The 20,735-nt window shown below is 37.5% G+C and overlaps 2 long non-coding RNA genes across 2 annotated transcripts in view; one reads left to right on the forward strand and one right to left on the reverse strand.

Annotated features, from left to right (window-relative positions):
* Positions 1–7,961: 7,961 nt before the first annotated feature.
* LOC309641249 overlaps positions 7,962–20,735 on the reverse strand; it is a 314,747-nt gene continuing 301,973 nt past the window's right edge. The window contains exon 2 of the long non-coding RNA XR_014252579.1: positions 7,962–17,029. This is a non-coding gene — a long non-coding RNA (uncharacterized lncRNA). The remainder of the gene's footprint in view (positions 17,030–20,735) is intronic.
* The window catches only part of LOC309641246, a 265,172-nt gene continuing 261,458 nt past the window's right edge, over positions 17,022–20,735 (forward strand). Inside the window, exon 1 of the long non-coding RNA XR_014252576.1 lies at positions 17,022–20,531. This is a non-coding gene — a long non-coding RNA (uncharacterized lncRNA). The remainder of the gene's footprint in view (positions 20,532–20,735) is intronic.

The following is a 20,735-nucleotide window of genomic DNA, read 5'->3' on the forward strand; positions in this document are numbered from 1 at the left end:
GGCACTCATACATGTCCGGGAGCTCTCCAGCCTTCTCTTGAACTAATTCCTTCCAGAGAGTCTGTTCAAGTGTGACTCATCACTTTACAAAGCCACTGCCTTCCCACACTCCTCCTGCCAAATGCGGAGGGCATGGCTTTCCCATTGGATTCCTGCCATGTCTTTCATACATTTGACGTAATGCTCGTTCCCATTGTGTTTGTGCACCAGCTTGTGCAAAACTGCAGTCAAAAAAGTAGAGCAGAACCTAAAAACTTACCAAATGACTCCGCTGAGATTCCTTCAGTTACCCTGAAGTATTCTTTGGCTGTGAAAATCTCCACCAGTCTGAATAGGGACTTTTTAGTTCTGTTTATTTGCATGTTTGTTTTTAGTGGGAGAGCGGGGTGTTCTAAGACGTCATAGGATTTAGGAAAGTAGGAGAGATTAGAGAAGACATAAAAAATATAGTTAGACATGCTGAAGAAGTAAAAAAAATGTTTTTTAATAAAAAATTGCACATATTTAGTAGAATTTACCATCTGAGCGGACACTAGACCTTACTAGAGATTTCATGTCAAAAGAAATATTCATCATATCCTGTCTCTGCCTGGACTTTCCTCCATTAATTACCCCTTCTCTTCTCAGCACTGTCAACCTTTTCCTTTCCACTGGCATCTTTCCCTAATCTACAAACATGCTCAAGGCTCTCCCATCTTAGGAATGAAGACTTCCTCATCTCTGCCTAAAATCCACCTACTGCACCATCTCCTTTAAAAAAGTTTTTTTTAATAGCTCAGCTTCTAGAACAAGCGATCTACATGAACTGTCTCTACTTTCGAATATTTAGTCCTTTCCCTTATTGATTACATTCCTTCCCACCCCTACATTATTTCTGTTCCAAAGCGAGCTTCTATGTTGCTAATTCCAATTTTATTATTCAGTATTCCTGCATAGAGGAGACTGAAAACTCAATTCATGCTGAGTTAAGCCAAAAGTTAGTTTTCTTATCGTGGTTGTTATTATTACTTAGCTCCTTTACCTAAAAACAAAAAAAAAATCTTAGTTAGAGCTAACTTCATTCAACTTCGGTTCATCCAACTGAACCAGGACTTACTATCACTTTCTTGACTCTGTCTCCCTCGATTTTGGCTTGACCTCTTGGCCAGTTGATGCTTCATGGTGGCAAAAGATGACAAGGATTTCTAGGTTCACGTTCTCATTGCTCTAAATCTATCAGAAAAATCGACCTTGTCTCCCATATAATTCTCAAGGGTAACTGGTGGACTCGGAATGAGTTATATACCCACTGCTAAACCAAGCAGACCAAGGAGCTGCAACATTCTGATTCAGTAAGGCTTGTGTCATATGTATTCTTTGGAATCAAACATGGGTTTGAATTTCAACTCTAACAGTGTTTATTGGTAGTAATAACATAATTACATCTATATGTCATACACTTTACAGCTAACATCTGTTCTTTATAATAACTATACAAATTACATGTTAAACATTTTGAAGAGAATAGATACTTGAAGAACTTGAGTAACTGGCCCAACTCTTAAAATTAATAAAGAGAATCTAGGATCTGAACTTAGGTTTGTTTACTTTCAAAACTCTGCTCTTCTCACTCATCAGCCTGAGATACCCTATCTACGGCACTCGTCACAGTGCTAGCACATACTTGACTCATGCTAGTTCTTTTCTTTTCTCTGCACATGCAGTTCTGATCACGTCATAACTCTTGAATATTTTGTCCTGAAGAGCCCTCCATAACCTGGTTCCTGCCTACCTACTTTAAGTGGCTTCATCTCTTACCATTTTCCCCCAGGTCAATTCTGAAACATTTGTTCTTCCTTCACTTATTTGTCTGAAATCTTGAATATAAAATGTCTTCATTCTGTCTGGCTCCCCCTCCCCACGGCAAACTATTCATTTTTCAAGTCTGGCCTCAAGCATTTACTTTCTTCTGTGTTCCTCTTCAGTTCATACATACCTCCATTATGGAGGATATTTTATTATGATTCAGTAGCAGTTCCTATATGTTCTCTCCATTATGTGTAAAGTCTTTAAGTCAAGGCCATGGATCAGATCATTTTATTTTCATATCCCCAGGGACACAGTGCAGATGCTATGTAAATGTTGAGTGAATGAATATACATACAAAGAAATCAATTCTTTTTTATTTTCAAATTAGCCCAAACTCCCTTTCCCAGCATGAACTCTGTAAGATACGAACAGCAACAAGAAAAAGTAACAGAAAGAGAGAGAGAGAGAAAGAAACACCACCTAAAGACACCCTGCCATATAGAGAAATTACAGAGAAAATCTTTTCTTGTCTTTTATATAAATAAGTGGTCACTGATCCACAACCAATTATTATTTAAAAAGTAGAGAATTCAGGCTACTTGCCTTCTAGTCTTGGTGGACATAGGAAAAAACAATTCCTGATAGCCCCTTTGCTTTCCACTAAGTTGATACTGATAGAGCTTGTTTAAATAATCTTCGTTTTGCACTTATTCCTCTATCTCTATTGCTTTAGCTACTGCCTTAGTCTAGATCTTCATCTTTGCTTGAATTATTGAAAGAGTCTCCCTCCTCACCCTTCCTTCTGCATGGACCTCTCTGCAAACTGTCTTCCACTTGGCTGCAAGAAGGATATTACTAAAATAAACAAGAAATCCTTCTATAGGTTTCTTTTCTCTCTAGCACAAACTCCAGACTTCTAAAATGTCAAAGCTATTCAAAACCATCTTAGTCTATCTCTTTGGTGCCTCTCTCTTTACTATTCCCACATTCACCTCTTATACTCCAGCTATACCAAAACTATCGAAACCATCCTGCATTCACTTATCATTTTTATTCTCCTTACTTTTCTTGGGCTGCTGCTTTTTTCTGGAACACTCTTCTCACTTTGTCTACTTGGCAAGTACAAGCTCATAATCATTGCAACCATCATTTTACCTGTACACTTGTCATATCCTCCTACATCTAACTGCTTCTTTCCTTTTCCCTAGAGGTACATACTTTTATCAGAGAGCCTACAACACTTTATTTCTTGTATTTATTTATTCTGTCTTTCCCACTAGATGGGAAAGCCCTTGATCAGGGACTGTATCTTACTCATCTCTTGTTCCCTGGCACCTAGCCCAGTGCTCAGAACATAAATATTTGGTGCTTGGGTTGAAAAGAAGGAAGGAAGAAGAGATAGAAATGCGGAAAGAAGTAAGTCTACTTTCACTTTCATTTGAGGCCTCTGACATACACACCCCAGAGAGAAAAATTTCAGAAAGAATAAAAGAGAGAAGAGTCTTGTCTATATCAAAGTGGCTTTTGCCAATAACAGCATTTGTTGCAACAGAGTCAAGTATATATATGCATGGATTATTTGGCCTTAAGTTATCACGTGCAATATTTTAATTCTCCCAGGAATTGCCTCTTTTTTTTTAATAGATCTTTATTGGAGTATAATTTCTTCACAATACTGTGTTAGTTTCTGTTGTACAACAAAGCGAATCAGCCATAGGCATACACATGTCCCCATATCCCCTCCCTCTTGAGCCTCCCTCCCATCCTCCCTATCCCACCCCTCTAGGTCATTGCAAAGCACTGAGCTGGTCTCCCTGTGCAATGCTGCTGCATCCCACCAGCCAACTATTCTACATTCGGTAGTGTATATATGTCAATGCTACTCTCACTTCACCCCAGCTTCCCCCTCCCACCCCATGTCCTCAAGTCCATTCTCTTCCCCCTCCCACCCCATGTCCTCAAGTCCATTCTCTATGTCTACCTCTTTATTCCTGCCCTGCAACTAGGTTCATCAGTACCTTTTTTTTTTTTTAGATTCCATATATACGTGTTAGCATACAGTATTTGTTTTGCTCTTTCTGACATACTTAACTCTGTATGACAGACTCCAGGTCCATCCACCTCACTACAAATAACTCAATTACGTTTCTTTTTATGACTGAGTAATATTCCATTGTATATATGTGCCACATCTTGTTCATACATTCATCTGTCGATGGACATCTAGGTTTGTTCCATTTCCTGGCTATTTTAAATAGTGCTGCAATGAACATTGTGGTACATGTCTCTTTTTGAATTATGGTTTTCTCAGGGTATATGCCCAGTAATGGGATTGCTGGGTCATATGATAGTTCTATTTTTAGTTTTTTAAGGAACCTCCATACTGTTTTCCATAGTGGTTGTATCAATTTACATTCCCACCAACAGCGTAGGAGGGTTCCCTTTTCACCACACCCTTTCCAACATTTCTTGTTTCTAGCTTTTTTGATAATGGCTATTCTGACCTGCGTGAGATGATACCTCATTGTAGTTTTGATTTGCATTTCTCTAATAATTAGTGATGTTGAGCATCTTTTCATGTGCCTCTTGCAATCTGTATGTCTTCCTTGGTGAAATGTCTATTTAGGTCTTCAACCCATTTTTAAACTGGATTGTTTGTTTTTTTGATATTGAGCTCCATGAGCTGTTTGTATATTTTGGAGATTAATCCTTTGTCTGTTGTTTCATTTGCAAATATTTTCTCCCATTCTGAGGGTTGTCTTTTTGTCTTGTTTATGGTTTCCTTTGCTGTGCAAAAGCTTTTAAGTTTAATTAAGTCCTATTTGTTTATTTTTGTTTTTATTTCCATTACTCTAGAAGGTGGGTCAAAAAAGACCTTGCTGTGGTTTATGTCAAAGAGTGTTTTTCCTATATTTTCTTCTAAAAGTTTTATAGTGTCTGGGCTTACATTTAAGTCTTTGATCCATTTGGAGTTTATTTTTGTGTACAGTGTTTGGTAGTGTTCTAATTTCATTCTTTTACATGTGGCTGTCCAGTTTTCCCAGCACCACTTACTGGAGAGGCTGTCTTTTCTCCATTGTATGTTCTTGCCTCCTTTGTCATAAATTAGGTGCCCATATGTGGGTGGGTTTATCTCTGGGCATTCTATCCTGTACCATTGATCTATATTTCTGTTTTTGTGCCAGTATCATACTGTCTTGATTACTGTAGCTTTGTGGTAGTATAGTTTGAAGTCGGGGAGCCTGATTCCTCCAACCACGTTTTTCTTTCTCAAGATAGCTTTGGCTATTTGGGGTCTTTTGTGTTTCCATATGAATTGTAAGATTTTTTGTTCTAATTCTGTGAAGAATCTCATTGGTAGTTTGACAGGGATTGCAATTTGTAGATTGCTTTTGGTAGAATAGTCATTTTCACAATATTGATTCTTCCAATCCAAGAACATGGGATATTTCTCCATCTGTTTATGTCATCTTTGATTTCTTTCATCAGTGTTCTATAGTTTTCTGAGTACAAGTCTTTCACCTCCTTAGGCAGGTTTATTCTGAGGTATGTTATTCTCTTTGTTGCAATGGTAAATGGGACTGTTTCCTTAATTTCTCTTTCTGATTTTTCATTGTTGGTGTATAGGAATGCCAGAGATTTCTGTGCATTACTTTTGTATCCTGCAACCTTACCAAATTCATTGATTAGTTCTAGTAGTTTTCTGGAGGCATCTTTAGGATATTCTATGTATAGTATCAAGTTATCAGCAAATAGTGACAGTTTTACTTCTTCTTTTCCAAATTGTATTCCTTTTATTTCTTTTTCTTCTCTGATTGCCGTGGCTAGGACTTCCAAAACTATGTTGAATAAGAGTGGTGAGAGTCGACATCCTTGTCTTGTTCCTGATCTTAGAGGAAATGCTTTCAGTTTTTCACCATTGAGTATGATGCTTGCTGTGCATTTGTCATATATGGCCTATATTATGTTGAGGTAGGTTCCCTCTATGCCCATTTTCTGGAGAGTTTTTATCATAAACTGGTGTTGAATTTTGTCAAAAACTTTTTCTGTGTCTATTGAGATGATCATATGGTTTTTATTCCTTAATTTGTTAATGTGGTGTATCACATTGATTGATTTGTGTATATTGAAGAATCCTTGCAACCCTGGGATAAAGCCCACTTGATCGTGGTGTGTGATCCTTTTAATGTGCTGTTAGATTCTGTTTGCTAGTATTTTGTTCAGGATTTTTGCATCTATGTTCATCAGTGATATTGGTCTATAATTTTCTTTTTTTGTGATATCTTTTTCTGGTTTTGGTATCAGGATGATGGTGGCTTTGTATAATGAATTTGGGAGTGTTTCTTCCTCTGCAATGTTTTGGAAGAGTTTGAGAAGGATCGGTGTTAGCTATTCTCTAAATGTTTGATAGAATTCACCTGTGAAGCCATCTGGTCCTGGACTTTTGTTTGTTGGAAGATTTTTAATCACAGTTTCAATTTCATTACCTGTGATACTTCTGTTTATATTTTCTAATTCTTCCTGGTTTCGTCTTGGAAAATTGCACCTTTCCAAGAATTTGTCCATTTCTCGTGGTTGTCCGTTTTATCGGCATATAGTTGTTCATAGTAGTCTCTTATAATCCTTTGTATTTCTGCACTGTCAATTGTAATTTCTCCTTTTCATTTCTTACTTTATTGATTTTCGTCCTCTCGCTTTTTTTCTTGATGAGTCTGGCTAAGGGTTTATCAATTTTGTTCATCTTCTCAAAGAACCAGCTTTTCATTTTATTGATCTTTGCTCTTGTGTTCTTCGTTTCTACTTCATTTACTTCTGCTCTGATCTTTATAATTGCTTTCCTTCTACTGACTTTGGGTTTTCTGCTCTGATCTTTATGATTTCTTTCCTTCTACTGACTTTGGGTTTTCTTTGTTCTTCTTTCTCTAGTTGTTTTAAGTGTAGGGTTAGATTGTTTATTTGAGATTTTTCTTGTTTCTTGAGGTGAGACTGAATTGCTATCAATTTCTCTCTTAAACTGCTTTTCCTGCATCCCATAGGTTTTGGGCCCTTGTGTTTTCATTGTCATTTTTCTCTATGTATTTTTTTATTTCTTGATTTCTTCAGTGATCTCTTGGTTATTTAGTAGCGCATGGTTTAGCCTCCATGTATTTGTGTTTTTTACAGTTTTTTTCCTGTAATTGATTTCCAATCTCATAGCGTTGTGGTCAGAAAAGATGCTTGATATGATTTCAATTTTCTTAAATATTCTGAGGCTTGATTTGTGACCCAAGATGTGATCTATCCTGGAGAATATTCCATGTGCACTTGATAAGACAGTGTATTCTGCCACTTCGGGGAGTAATGTTCTATAAATATCAATTAGATCTGGTCTATTGTGTCATTTAAAGCTTGTGTTTCCTTATTTATTTTCTGTTTGGATGATCTGTGCATTGGTGTAAGTGGTGTGTTAAAGTCCCCTACTATTATTGTGTTACTGTTGATTTCTCCTTTCATGATTGTTATCATTTGCCTTATGTATTGGGGTGCTCTTATGTTGGGTGCATAAATGTTTATAATTGTTATATCCTCTTTTTGGATTGATCCTTTGATCATTACGTAGTGTCCCTCCTTTTCTCTTGTTAACAGTCTTTATTTTAAAGTCTATTTTATCTGATACGATTATTGCTATTCCAGCTTTCTTTTGATTTCCATTTGCATGGAATATCTTTTTCAATCCCTTCACTTTCAGTCTGTATGTGTCTCTAGGTCTGAAGTGGGTCTCTTGTAGACAACATATATATGGGCCTTGTTTTTGTATCCATTCAGCCAGTCTGTGTCTTTTGGTTGGGACATTTAATCCATTTACGTTCACGGTTATTATCAATATGGATGTTCCGATTTTCTTAATTGTTTTGGGTTTGTTTTTGTGGGTCTTTTTCTTCTCTTGTGTTTCCCACCAGAGAAGTTTCTTTAGCATTTGTTGTAAAGCTGGTTTGGTCGTGCTGAATTCTCTCAGCTTTTGTTTGTCTGAAAAGCTTTTGACTTCTCCATCGAATCTGAATGCGATCCTTGCTGGGTAGAGTATTCTTGGTTGTAGGTTTTCCCCTTTCATCACTCTAAGTATATCCTGCCACTCCCTTCTGGCCTGCAGAGTGAAAAGTCAGCTGATAACCTCATGGGGATTCCTCTGTATGTTATTTTTTGCTTTTTCCTTGCTGCTTTTAATATTTTTTCTTTGAATTTAATTTTTGTTAGTTTGATTAATATGTGTCTTGGTATGTTTTTCCTCAGGTTTATCCTGTATGGCGCTCTCTGTGCTTCCTGGACTTGGGTGATGACTATTTCCTTTCCCATGTTAGGGAAGTTTTCCACTATAATCTCTTCAAATATTTTCTCAGACCCTTTCTTTTTCTCTTCTTCTTCTGGGACACCTATAATTCGAATGTTGGTGCGTTTAGTGTTGTCCCAGAGGTCTCTGAGATTGTCTTCAATTCTTTTCATTCTTTTTTGTTTATTCTGCTCCTCGGCAGTTATTTCCACCATTTTGTCTTCCAGCTCACTTATTCATTCTTCTGCCTCTGTTATTCTGTTATTGATTCTTTCTAGTGTATTTTTCATTTCAGTTATTGTGTTGTTCATCTCTGTTTGCTTGTTTTATAGTTCTTCTACTTCTTTGTTAAACATTTCTTGTATTTTCTCAATCCATGCTTCCATTCTATTTCCAAGATTCTGGATCATCTTCACTATCATTACTCTGAATTCTTTTTCAGGTAGATTGCCTATTTCCTCTTCATTTATTTGGTCTTGTAGGTTTTTACCTTGCTCCTTCATCTGTGACAAATTTTTTTGCCATCTCATTTTTTTTTTTTTAAAGGAGTGGGATTGTGTTCCTGTTTTACTGGTTGTTTGGCCTGAGGCTTCCGACACTGGAGTTTGTAGGCTATTGGGTAGAGCTAGGTCTTGGTGCTGATATGAGGAACTGTGTGAGACCTCACTCCAATGAATATTCCCTGGCGTCTGAGTTTCTCTGTTAGTCCAGTGGTTTGGACTCAGAGCTCCCACTGCAGGAGCTTACACCGGACCCTGGCACTGCGAATCAAGATCCCGCAAGCCGTGTGGGCTGGCAAAAACAAAAGAAAAAAGAAAAATAACAAAGTAAAAAATGAAGTTAGACTAGGAAACTAATAGGTATGTTAGAAAGAATGTAAAAATAAAAATATAGATGAATTAACATTAGGAAGGTACCTCAGTACCACAATAGTAAAAAAGAGGAGGAGGGAAAGGAGAAAAAAAAGGTGGGGAGACGCTTTGGCTATGGAGATTGGGGCCTAAGCGAGGGCACAGTTTGGGCTGTGGGCAGGGCCAATGCTCAGGACCCACAGGTCTAGAAAAGACCCTGGGTGCTGTGGTGGTGAAGCTTAGGCTCAAGGAAGAGAAGGGGCTCAGGTGTGGCCCCCTCCCCCATCTCAGAGGGCAGAGGACCTCATCTGGGAGCCTAGCAGGCTTTCTGGGCTCAAATGGGTGCGGCAAACGCCCTCCTCTCCTCTCCTACTCCTCTGGTCTGGGGTCTGGGAGGGCCCCTCCCACCTGCCTCTCCTGATCTCCCTGGCCTCCCTCCTATCCCTCCTGGACCAATGCGGCTGGTGAGGGGGGAGGTGAGGGGAAGGGGGGCCTTGGAGGGCAGGGGACCAGCCTGTGAGCTCAACAGGGTCCCCGTGCCCGAGTGGGTGGGGCAAACGCCCTCTGCCCCTCTCCTGCTCCTCCCACAGGGCCCCTCCCACCTGCTTCTTCTGATTCCCGGCTTCCCTCCTATGCCCCCAGGACCCACGTGGCCTGGAGGGGGATTTGGATTGCAGGTGACCGGCCTGGGAGGTCAGCAGCCTCCCCGGGCCCCAGTGGGCAGGGCAATCCCCCTCCACTCCTCTCCCACTCCTCCTGGATGGCCCCTCCCACCTGCCACTCCTGATCTTCCTGGCCTCCCTCCTATGCCCCCAGGACCCACGTGGCATGGATGGGGCTTTGGATGGGGGGGAAGCGGCTTGGAAGCTCAGCAGCCTCCCCTACCCGAGTGGGCCAGGCGATCGCCCTCCATTCCTCTCCCTCTCTTCCCGGAGAGTCCCTCCCACCTGCCTCTCCTGATCTCCCTGGCCTCAGGGGCGCTGATCTTGTCTGGCCTCCACTTCTCCTCCCCCACTCAGTCCCCCTATGTTCTACCGGTTCACTTTGGGGCTCCTCCCGTCTCCTTGGGGGTCAGAGTCCCCCACCAGCAGCTCGTAGGCACCCTAGTTGTGGGGAGATGCTAACTCAGCATCTTCCCACACCATCATCTTGACTCCTCCCCTCAAGAATTGCCTTTCTTTAGCTGGCTTAGAAACCCATTGATAGGGGCTTCCCTGGTGGCACAGTCGTTAAGAATCCACCTGCCAACGCAGGGGACACAGGTTCAAGCCCTGGTCCAGGAAGATCCCACATGCGCGGAGCAACAAAGCCCGTGTACCACAACTACTAAGCCTGCGCTCTTAGCCCACTAGCTACAACTACTGAGCCTGTGTGCCACAACTACTGAAGCCCGCAAGCCTAGAGCCTGTGCTCTGCAACAAGTGAAGCCACTGCAGTGAGAAGCCCACTCACCTCAACCAAGAGTGGCCCTGCTCGCCGCAACTAGAGAAAGCCCACATGCAGCAACAAAGACCCAATGCAGCCAGAAAAAAAAAAAAAAACCCCATTGATAATTCCTGGGGAATAAAATCCAAGAAGTTTACATTCCTATTCTATTTGCTAACAAAAAATGAATTTAAATAAATGAATTATTGTTTGTTATATATATATGTATTTCTTCCCCCAGTAGTTGACTTGATTCTTAATGAGAAACAAATACAAACATATAACAGAACCAGAGGGCTGTGGGCAACTAAGACTCTTCTCTTGAAGGGCTCCTGAACAAACTCACTTGCTCGGAATACCAGTGCAGAGGCAGCAACTTCAAAAGTGCCTGGGTCATATGAGAAAGAAATTCACTGACTAATTTTAGGGTATGTGCTGGAGGGGCAGGGATCTGGTAGAACTTTCTCTGGGGATGAGAGTGCTGACAGCTGCCTTTTTTTTTTTAAACTCTCCTTCCACGTAGTTGGCCCAGTGTTGGCAGGTGCAATTTCTGTTGCTCTCCATCAACCTAGCTAATGCTGTGTGCCCCACTGCAGCGTTTTCCCACCTGTCCCGGCCAGACCCTCCAAAGTGACTCCTGCTCTGCCCCACCTGGTGGGCAGCCCCAGCTAGCACAAGTGTCCCTTCAAAGCAGCTCCCACTCCAAGGGGCTGGCCCCACATATCAGCATGCCTGCAGCAATCATGGCCCACCCACAATAGAAGGGCACATGCAGACCACAGAGGGGATACCCCTGGAGCACCTGGTTCTGGTGCCAGGGGATTGTGCCACTGGGACCCACAGGACATCTTCTACATAAGGACACCCTTTTAAGTCTGGAAGATGTAGCTGATATATCTAATACGCAGACACAAACACAGAGAATTAGGCAAAATAAGGAAACAAAGGAATACCTTCCAAACAAATGAACAAGACAAAATCTCAGAAAGAGAATGAAATGAAATGAAATGGAGATAAGAATTGACCAGATAAAGAGCTCAAAGTAAGAGTGATAAGGATACTAAGCAAACTTGGGGGAAGAATGGATGAACTCAGTGAGAACTTCAACAGAGAGATGGAAAATTTAAAAATGAACCAATTAGAACTGAAGAATACAATAATTGAAATGAAAAATACACTAGAGGGAATCAACAGCAGACTAGAGGATGCAGAAGAACAAATCAACAGTCTGAAAGACAGGGTAGTAGAAATCATCCAATAGAAATAGCAAAAAGAAAAAAGAATTTTAAAAAATGAGAATAGTTTAAAAGATCTCAAAGACAGCATCAAGTATAGTAACATTCAAATTATAGGGGTTCCAGAAGGAGAAGAAGAGAGAGAGAAAGGGGTAGAGATTTACTTGGGGAAAAAAAAACAACAAACAGAAAACTTCCCTAACTTGGGGAAGAAAACAAACAAAACAAAATTCAGGTCCAGGAATCAGAGAGGAATCAAAGGAAGATATACAGATGCTCAACAGGCCCATGAAAAGATGCTCAACATCACTAATCATCAGGAAATGCAAATCAAAACCCAGTGAGATATCACCTCACACCTGGGGATTAGCTATTATCAAAAAGACAAAGAAAAACAAATGTTGGTGAGGATGTGGAGAAAAGGGACCCCTTGTACACTGTTGGTGGGAATGTAAATTGGTTCAACCACTATGGATAACAGTATGGAGATTCCTTAAAAAATTAAAAACAGAGCTACCAATATGATCCAGCAATTCCACTTCTGGGTATTTATTCCAAAAGAGAACCCCAAAACACTAATTCAAAAAGATATATGCACCCCAGTGATCATGCAGCATTATTTACAATAGCCAAGACATGAAAGCAGCCTAAGTGTGTATTGACAGAGGAATTGATAAAGATGTAGAATGGAATATTACTCAGCCATAAAAAAGAATAAAATCTTGCCATTTATGACAACATGGATGAACCTAGAGAGTATTATGCTAATTGAAAAGTCAGACAGAGAACGACAAATACCGCATGATTTCACTTATATGAGGAATCTAAAAAACAAAATTAATGAACAAATAAAACAAAGCAGAAACAGACTCATAGATACAGAGAACAAACAGGTGGTTGACAGAAGGGAGAGGGGTGGAGGCATTGGCAAAATAGGTGAAGGAGATTAAGAGGTATAAACTTTCAGTTAAAAAATAAGTCAGAATGTTAGATAAAGAACAGATATGGATGGATCCCACTTTGTAAAAATTGAGCACTATGATAAATACTTTTTCAAAACTAATAAAAATAAATAAATAAATAAATAAATGTCATAGGTATGTAATGTATAGCATAGGAAATACAGTCAATAATATTGTAATAACTTTGTATGGTGACAAATGGTTACTAGAATGATCATGATGATTAATTAGTAATGTAGATAAATGTCAAATCACTATGTTGAAACTTGAAACTACATAGTATTGTATGTCAACTACACCTCAATAAAAATAGAAAAATAAATTTAATTAAATTTTTATAAAACTAAGTTTTCTGAATTGATTTTCAAAATGATCAATCAAGAGACATGTTATGTTTATGTTAAATTTTATATATATATATATATACACACACACATATATATATATATATATATACACACACATACACACACAATATACACATACATACCACACATGCACAAATATCTATGTATGCCAAAATGACCTTAGGATACATTAATGTTAAAATGTAACATCCAAAGTATATCAGATATTATTGCTATTAAAGATATTCTTGAGTATGCATAAATAATTCAAAATAGAAAATTAGAAATACTTATCTTACTAGCTCTTCTAATCACTTCTGGTTTGGTGCTTCCTGGTTTGAATCAATTTTTGCTTAAATAAACTCTTAAAACCAAAAAAGAAAAAAGAAATACTTATCTCTTCTTTTGTTCAAATTTTAATATATATTCACTTCAATTTTTTAAATTTCAGAAGTAATGTTTCTCATTCCCTGGTTTTCTTGCCCCTGAAACACTGGAGAAAAAACATGAAATCATTTGTTAAGCAGACTATTTGGTATTCTGTAGACTGAAAAAAATCAGTTAAACTGAATTTAAACATTTTGAAACCTTATTTATGTTAAACTGATTTACCGCTGAGGTTTTCTGCGTTCTTATCTCTCAGGGTTCCTCCAGCAAAGCAAGTCCTTTGATTTAAGCCTGATCATTGGAAATGTAGCTGTAAGATTTCTTTTAAAGGTGCTTCTAAACATAGTTAATCTTAAAATTAACTTTTCATGTAGTTTGGCTTCAAATGCTAACAAAAGAGACTGCTTTACTCTGGAAGCTCTTGGCTTGAAACTCTGGTTAGCAACTCTGAGTATAAATAAGTAATTGTGTGTTCAGTTTTACCTGCTCAAAGAAAAAGTAGAGGCAGGAAGAATTATCTACGAGAAACTAGAGCTAAATTTTGAAATGTTGTTAGTTTCCTGTGAAAATCTACTTCTAAAATGAATGTAACAACAGCACCCAAATCCACACATTAATATGAATACCCACTGAAATGAATATCCACTGAAAGAACACATTCCCGATTTAGTTTTAAAGGAACCATGGGGAACTCTATTTTATAGACTCATGAGTGAAAGCAATAGATAGGGCAGTTTATTATTTTGGAGCAGGTAGCACATAATCTGAAATTGCAGTGTTTTCACAATTTCAGCAAAGACAAAGTATGCCCTATGTGTATCTCATGGTGACTTGGAGTGATGCCAAAGTACACAGCACTAGAGTTCTGAGGGTTAAATCATCATATACTATCAACTTGAACAACACAGTGATTCAAGTCATTTGCCCTGAAAGCAACTTAGAAAGAAACTCAAGTAAAGCTAGTTAGAACAAGTCCATCACTGTTTTTAGGAAAGTAAAAATGTGGGAACTGAGTTTTTCAGAGGGACTCTGAAGTATACATGTAAACAAATACAGTGTCTAATTATTAAAAATAAGCTTCTTTTATAATAGGTCATTTAGGTCCTTTAGAGGTAGGTTTTCTGCCATATATTTAAAACACTTACTTCTAACTTAGTAAAAAGCAACCTAACAAACCATCCAAGTCAGTCAGTCCTTAGCTCCAAAATAAGCTGAATGCTGAAAACATAATTTAGTATTTTTAAAATACTTTATAAATTTGAATTTATATTTAAACAGAAGTCAGTCTTGCTCAGAAAGTCTGAGAAGTCTTGGCTTAATAACTTTTTTTTTTAAGTCCATTAATGGGGACCAATTGGAACATACTACAAATGGATGATGGTAATCAGATAAATGTACCTATTAAAAATACATGTACCCATACCTCTGAGGAATTTTGTTATTCATCAGTGAAAACAACTACATTTGATTCCCCACAATCATTCATGTTCACAAACATCCAAACCAAAAGTGGACAAATATTTTCATCCTGTATTAAGCTATATTATAAAGGTCTGGGCATGATAATGAAGTGAGAAGCATTTACTGGCATACCAGGGTGGTGTAAAAATAGTAATAACTTTTGACAACAAAAAGCTTAGTCAACTCACAGTGACAGTCGTTTTCTGCCTTAAAGATGAAATTGACATTACCTTAAAAATCATCAGAAGATGCTATAACCTAAAATGATATTTACCTTCAACTTTATAAAATAGAAATTCATAAAATAGCATTTCTGGTGAGAAGAATTTAATCCTTTTCAAATGTATAATGGCATAATATTTGAAACTCCAGGCATATTGAAATATTCAACTCTGTTTAATTGCTAAAACTGTATTTCTGAAGGAGCTAAATATACAAATATTTGTTGAAATGTATTTCATTTAACTAGTTTAAACTACACAATTAGCCACTAGATAGTATCCATTTCCACTTACCTTATTTCTTTGGAAAAAACTAACATTGCAATAGAACAATTAGAAGGGTGATTATACCACTTATATCAATCCCTTCAAAACCACCTATTAGTCTACTGGGTTGTAAACTTGAGCTTTGCCCTTTGATAAGTAACACGGTGATTATTATAGGCTTTTTGTGTATTAACCTCTGAGAATCAGTGAGAAGAAAAATTTTACTTTATGCTGCTTGAACTGAAAAACAGATATAGAAATGAGTTTCACTTATTGCAGTGATGGAATACAAATAGAACACACTGATCTAAAGTGCTTTGGACTACAGAGACATTAATGTTTAGCTCCCATGCCTTTGGCAGTTATACTTTAAACTCAATACTGATACAATATTTAGAAATCTTGTTGCATTTTCTAAAATAATGACTGTATGTACATAGAAAATTGATTAAATCCCTATTTCATGGTACTTAAAAAATGGAAAAAAGTCAAAGCTAATTTACTGGAGAATAATCAGGGATCCTGTAAATCAAAGAGATAAGTATCATACTTCTTTCTGCACTTCCCTTTGTTGATGAACCTGGAACAGTTGTTAAACCATTTAACTGCCAGGTCCTTTAACTTAACTTTATCATATATGTGATAGAAAGATAAATTAGAAACATATATTTTTTGTATTGAGATTTGCATAAGAAATGGATGGTGTAAAATGCTGTAGAAATCAAGGATAAGAAAATGGTTACTCTATTTGGAAAAGGACATATTGACAGACATATTTTTAAAACCAGAGATATACCTCCACAAAGACAACCAATACATTTCAACCAAATAGAACATATTTGCAGAGAAATATGAAAAAATGTTTAAGGTTTTTATATTGGTGCCATGACCTTATTTTCTTTAACGGTATTTGGCACAGATAAAGAATACATAGGAATAAATGCCTGGACTCTGAAAACTAAAAAAATATTGCTGAGTGAATGTAAAGAAGCTCTAGTATACTTAGTTCATCAGTCAGGAGGCTCGACATTATTAAGATGTCAGTTCTTCTCATATTGATCTATAATTCCATGCAAGCATGTCAAAATCTCAAGAGGATTTTCCTTTAGTTTTATTTTTTGCTAGGATTTGACAAACATTATAAAACTCACATGGAAATATAAAGGAGTTTAAACAGCAAAAGCAATTTTGAAAAGAACAAAACTGAAGGACTTACACTACCTGATTTCACTCTTATTATAAAGCTATGGTAATCTAAGACAGTGTGGCACTGACATCAAGAAAGACAAATACATGAATGGAGTAGAACAGACCTTCCAGAAATAGACCCACACTTAAATAAACAAGTGGATTTTTTAAAAAAATAGATCTTTATTCGAGTATAATAGCTTCACAATACTGTGTGAGTTTCTGTTGCACAAAAAAGCGAATCAGCCATATGCATACACATGTCCCCATATCCCCTCCCTCTTGAGCCTCCCTCCCATCCTCCCTATCCCACCCCTCTAGGTGGTCACAAAGCACCGAGCCGATCTCCCTGTGCTATGCTGCTTCTTCCCACCAGCCAACTATTTTACATTCGGTAGCATATATATGTCAATGCTACTCTCACTTTGCCCCAGCTAACCCCTCCCACCCCAAGTCCTCAAGTCCATTCTTTATGTCTACCTCTTTATTCCTGCCCTGCAACTAGGTTCATCAGTACCTTTTTTTTTTTTTTTTTAAGATTCCATATATATGTGTTAGCATAGGGTATTTGTTTTTCTCTTTCTGACTTACTTCACTCTGTATGACGAACTCTAGGTCCATCCACCTCACTACAAATAACTCAATTTCATTTCTTTCTATGGCTGAGTAATATTACATTGTATATATGTGCCACATCTTCTTTATCAATTCATCTGTCGTTGGACATCTAGGTTGCTTCTACAACCTGGTTATTGTAAATAGTGCCGCAATGAACATTGTGGTACATGTCTCTTTTTGAATTATGGTTTTCTCAGGGTATATGCCCAGTAGTGGGATTGCTGGGTCATATGATAGTTCTATTTTTACTTTTGCAAGGAACCTCCATACTGTTTTCCATAGTGGTTGTATCAATTTATATTCCCACCAACAGAGGAGGAGGGTTCCCTTTTCACCACACCCTTTCCAGCATTTACTGTTTCTAGCTTTTTGATAATGGCCATTCTGACCGGCGTGAGGTGATACCTCATTGTAGTTCTGATTTGCATTTCTCTAATAATTAGTGACGTTGATCATCTTTTCATGTGCCTCTTGGCCATCTGTATGTCTTCCTTGGTGAAATGTCTATTTAGGTCTTCCACCCATTTTTAAACTGGATTGTTTGTTTTTTTGATATTGAGCTCCATGAGCTGTTTGTATATTTTGGAGATTAATCCTTTGTCTGTTGTTTCATTTGCAAATATTTTCTCCCATTCTGAGGGTTATCTTTTTGTCTTGTTTATGGTTTCCTTTGCTATGCAAAAGCTTTTAAGTTTAATTAAGTCCCATTACTTTATTTTTGTTTTTATTTCCATTACTCTAGGAGATGGGTCAAAAAGATCTTGCTGTGGTTTATGTCAAAGAGTGGTTTTTCCTATGTTTTCCTCTAAGAGTTTTATAGTGTCTGGACTTACATTTAAGTCTTTAATCCATTTGGAGTTTATTTTTGTGTATGGTGTTAGGAACTGTTCTAATCTCATTCTTTTACATGTAGCTGTCCAGTTTTCCCAACACCACTTATTGAAGAGGCTGTCTTTTCTCCATTGTATGTTCTTGCCTCTTTTGTCGTAAATTAGGTGCTCATATGCGCGTGGGTTTATCTCTGGGCATTCTATTCTGTACCACTGAACTACATTTCTGTTTTTGTGCCAGTACCATACTGTCTTGATTACTGTAGCTTTGTGGTATAGTTTTAAGTCAGGGAGCCTATTTCCTCCAGGTCCATTTTTCTTTCTCAACATTGCTTTGGCTATTCAGGGTCTTTTGTGTTTCCATGCGAATTGTAAAATTTTTTGTTCTAATTCTGTGAAGAATGTCATTGGTAGTTTGATAGGGATTGCATTGAATCTGTAGATTGATTTGGGTAGTATAGTCATTTTCACAAGATTGATTCTTCCAATCCAAGAACATGGTATATCTCTCCATCTGTTTATGTCATCATTGATTTCTTTCATCAGTGTTCTATAGTTTTTTGAGCACAAGTCTTTCGCCTCCTTAGGCAGGTTTATTCCAAGGTATTTTATTCTCTTTGTTGCAATGGTAAATGGGAATGTTTCCTTAATTTCCCTTTCTGATTTTTCGTTGTTGGTGTATAGGAATGCCAGAGATTTCTGTGCATTAATTTTGTATCCTGCAACCTTACCAAATTCATTGATTAGTTCTAGTAGTTTTCTGGAGGCATCTTTAGGATTATCTGTGTATAGTATCATGTCATTGGCAAACACTGACAGTTTTACTTCTTCTTTTCCAAATTGTATTCCTTTTATTTCTTTTTCTTCTCTGATTGCTGTGGCTAGGACTTCCAAAATTATGTTGAATAAGAGTGGTGAGAGTGGGCATCCTTGTCTTGTTCCTGATCTTAGTGGAAATGCTTTCAGTTTTTCACCATTGAGTATGATGCTCACTGTAGGTGTGTCATATATGGCCTTTATTATGTCGAGGTAGGTTCCCTCTATGCCCATTTTCTGGAGAGTTTTTATCATTAACGGTGTTGAATTTTGTCAAAAGCTTTTTCTGCATCTATTGAGATGATCATATGGTTTTTATTCCTTAATTTGTTAATGTGGTGTATCACACTGATTGATTTGCGTATATTGAAGAATCCTTGCATCCCTGGGATAAATCCCATTTGATCGTGGAATATGATCCTTTTAATGTACTGTTGGATTCTGTTTGCTAGTATTTTGTTCAGGATTTTTGCATGTATGTTCATCAGTGATATCGGTCTATAATTTTCTTTTTCTGTGATATCTTTTTCTGGTTTTGGTATCAGGGTGATGGTGGTTTCATAGAATGAATTTGGGAGTGTTTTTCCCTCTGCAATTTTTTGGAAGAGTTTGAGAAAGATCAGTGTTAGCTATTATCTAAATGTTTGATAGAATTCACCTGTGAAGCCATCTGGTCCTGGACTTTTGTTTGTTGGAAGACTTTTAATTACGGTTTCAATTTCATTACTTGTGATAGGTCTGTTTATATTTTCTAATTCTTCCTGGTTTCGTCTTGGAAAATTGCACCTTTCCAAGAATTTCTCCATTTCTTCATGGTTGTCCATTTTATTGGCATATAGTTGTTTGTAGTCGTCTTTTATAATCCTTTGTATTTCTGCAATGTCAGTTGTGATTTCTCCTTTTTCATTTCTAATTTTATTGATTTGTGTCCTCTCCCTTTTTTTCTTCACTGGCTAAGGGTTTATCAATTTCATTTACCTTCTCAAAGAACCAGCTTTTAGTGTTATTGATCTTTGCTATTTTTCCTTCATTTCTTTTTCATTTAATTCTGATCTGATCTTTATGACTTCTTTCCTTCTATTGACTTTGGGTTTTCTTTGTTCTTCTTTCTCTAGTTTTTTTAACTGTAGAGTTAGTTTATTTGAGAGTTTTCTTGTTTCTTGAGGTGAGATTGCATTGCTATAAACTTCCCTCTTAAACTGCTTTTGCTTCATCCCATAGGTTTTGGGTCATCGTGTTTTCATTGTCATTTGTTTCAATGTATTTTTTAATTTCTTCTTTGATTTCTTCAGTGATCTCTTGGTTATTTAGGAGCACACTGTTTAGCCTCCATGTATTTGTGTTTTTTACAGTTTTTTTCCTGTAATTGATTTCCAATCCCGTAGCGTTGTGGTCAGAAAAGATGCTTGATATGATTTCAATTTTCTTAAATTTTCCAAGGCTTGATTCATGACCCAAGATGTGATCTATCCTGGAGAATGTTCCACGTGCACTTGAGAAGAAAGTGTATTCTGCCACTTTGGGGTGGAATGTTCTATAAATATCAATTAAATTTATCTGGTCTATTGTGTCATTTAAAGTTTGTGTTTCCTTATTTATTTTCTGTTTGGATGATCTGTCCATTGGTATAAGTGGCGTGTTAAAGTCTCCTACTATTATTGTGTTATTGTTGATTTCTCCTTTCATGGTTGTTAGCATTTGTCTTATGTATTGGGGTGCTCCTATGTTGGGTGCATAAACATTTATAATTGTTATATCTTCTTCTTGGATTGACTCTTTGATCATGATGTAGTGTCCCTCCTTATCTCTTTTAACAGTCTATTTTAAAGTCTATTTTATTTGATACGAGTATTGCTATTCCAGCTTTCTTTTGATTTCCATTTGCATGGAATATCTTTTTCCATCCCCTCACTTTCAGTCTGTATGCGTCCCTAGGTCTGAAGTGTGTCTCTTGTAGACAGCATGTATATGGGTCTTGATTTTGTATCCATTCAGCCAGTTTGTGTCTTTTGGTTGGGGTATTTAATCCATT

Source organism: Balaenoptera physalus, assembly GCF_965194825.1.
Source record: "Balaenoptera physalus genome assembly, chromosome: 13".
Classification (NCBI taxonomy): Eukaryota; Metazoa; Chordata; class Mammalia; order Artiodactyla; family Balaenopteridae; genus Balaenoptera; species Balaenoptera physalus.